At 38.3% G+C, this 2,452-nt stretch overlaps 1 long non-coding RNA gene across 1 annotated transcript; it reads right to left on the bottom strand.

Moving 5' to 3' along the window:
* Positions 1-782: 782 nt before the first annotated feature.
* Positions 783-2,035, bottom strand: LOC125921258 (uncharacterized). The gene is made up of 2 exons (XR_007457359.1): positions 1,895-2,035; positions 783-1,290 (listed from the first exon to the last, which is right to left on the bottom strand). It is a non-coding gene; the product is annotated as an uncharacterized LOC125921258 (long non-coding RNA).
* Positions 2,036-2,452: the final 417 nt, after the last annotated feature.

The raw sequence follows: 2,452 nt of genomic DNA, 5'->3' as shown, positions 1-2,452 counted from the left end.
CTTCTTACTGAAACTCCTAAAAGTAAACATATGATGTTTTTCTCATCAAGCTATAAGGAGGTCCCTAAATAGATTTTCACCACCTACAAATAGCCAGACTTTGGTTATTGGAAAGTGCCGTGTGTTTCTCAGTCTGGCACCTTGGTATGTGGGTTTTTAGTTTTCTTCCAGTTGGAGATGTGTGGTGTCAGACTGTAATACTAATAAATAAGACAAATAGTTCAGAATCTTTTTAATTTCTTAAGAGGTTTTCTGGGCATATTTAATTTAACAGAACTGGGGGTTGACATATCCATATTTCATTTTGGGTAAATAAAGCAGTGATCTTCTAATAAATAAACATTTTTCAATTATTTTTTGACTAAGATTCTCTCTGAAATGCTATATTTTACCAATTTTGGTCTCACTTTTTTCCTGCTAGCCCTTTACTTGGTATTTTTCTTCTTTCTCATCTTTTTTTTTTCTTTTTACACTGCATTATGTTCAAAGAGATTTTGTCTTTCTCAAAGCGTGACTAAAATGTTAAATATTTAGCTGTTATTCTTCATAATTATTTGGTTGCTATCATACTATGCGTTTCTCTTTTCAAGTCAGCTTTTCAGGCATCTGTTGCCTTTAAAGTTTCATTTACTTTCAGCATAATTCCTTGAAAATTATTTCTGCTCAGCAAATTATTGGTGGATATCATAACACTAGAAAAAGGATAGTAACTAACTTTTTACTTAGTAGTGTTTTAAATGCTTTATTTGCTTCAAAATAATACAGTTAAGCCAATGAAAATGTACAGTGCTTTTTAGTTTTAATGACTAAATGAAGAAAAATCTTAGATAAAACACATTACACTAAGAGTAGGTTTGTTGTGTTGATTTGGAATTTACAGAACTATTACAGTGTAGAGAGACTCTGAAAGCGTGTTTTGCTTAACCTGGTCAGAAATGGAATGAAATTAAGTCTGTGATGGTCTCCAGTGATGGCTGACATCAGTTCCTTTGGTCTCCATACATACATGCCACCCTCCATCCAAAAGTAGAGTGTAATTCTTCTTCCTGTAATTCTGCACTGGCCATCTGACTGCTCTGATAAATAAAATGTGGCATACGTGGCATTCTAGGTCTTCTGGGTCCAAGCCATAAGTGGACTGGGGGCTTCCTATTTCCTCCTGTTTGGAATCCAGTGGCCATGTTCTGACGAAGCCCGAGTAGCCAGGTAGATAGGTCCACATGGAGGAGTACCAGGGGCTGTGCCTTTCAGCTCCACCTGAGCTCCCAGATGGTGGTCAGCACCAATTTCCTGTTGCATGAATAATGTATGAATAAGCCCTTTTGGACCTCGCACCCATCTCATATGAAGCACAAAACACACCCAGTCAACATGCGTGTGTAGGGTTATATAACTGGTGTTAGTATGTAACTCTGAATAAGAGGAAAGGTTAAGAATAGGTCAGATAATGGAGATGAGATCTGAAGGATCAGGGAAATGGTACCAGGGAGAGCAAGGCAAGTTCAGCATTCTAAACTCTGAAGTGTTGAGATTCTCATGGTGAATTGGGGGGCCGTTTTACCATGTTTCTAAAAGTAATGTCCTTACCATACCCTCAGGACTCAGGGTATGTTTATAATCTAAAAAGGCTGTATTATTTTTAGCCAACAAATACACTGAAAAGTCAGAAAGGAGTGGCTAATCTCAGTAATTTTTGTGCATGCAAAGTATACCAGGGATGGATCGGGGGTCAGGTCACTTTCATGCTATTCATACCACTCTCCTGCCTTATCAGGGCATTGATCTCCTCTCCTTTCCTCCTTTAGTATTAATTCTGTTCTGTCTTGTGTCCCTCACCCGCCTGGTTCCAGACAGTGTTCCTGATGCTCTTATTGGGAGAAGAAAGTTTGAGTACCTTAATGTCCTCTGTCTCCAGGACAATCTTGAATTGTACTGCCAGTTTTAATGCCAGTATTGCTTAGCATTTTAAGGGTTGTTATGCGAAAATATTGAGTCTCTTTTTTCTTTCTCAATTGCTTTACAGAAGGCAGTCTTACTTTTCTTTGCATTGTGTATTCTGTATCCTAGGCAACCCCTCTTTGCCACTACTCCCCTCCCCCACACCTCACAACCTGTCACAAAAAGACAGCCTCAGATTCTGAATCAGAGGGGGTCTTTTTGTTGATTTTTTTTTTTCCAGAATATTTTCAGTCCCTCCACTTTCCTGATGAAATTAGTCTGCTTGTAGAGATTGGAACCCCTTCCCCACCAGCCCCAAAACGAAAAATGATTTTATTTCTGTTACTGAGATACCAGCAAGGCTTTCCTAAATTACTTTCATGCAATTCAGAGTGACTCATCTTACTGGCTAGAGACATTGCTGGATTGATGGAATTTTTCCTTTATTAAAATGTTACCACAAATTCTCAATATTCTGAAGGATCTGCAGGAGAATTTTCAGGGGCATTAGACT

Source organism: Panthera uncia, chromosome C2 (assembly GCF_023721935.1).
Source record: "Panthera uncia isolate 11264 chromosome C2, Puncia_PCG_1.0, whole genome shotgun sequence".
In the NCBI taxonomy this organism is placed as follows: Eukaryota; Metazoa; Chordata; class Mammalia; order Carnivora; family Felidae; genus Panthera; species Panthera uncia.
This window is presented reverse-complemented; position numbering and strand designations above follow the sequence as displayed.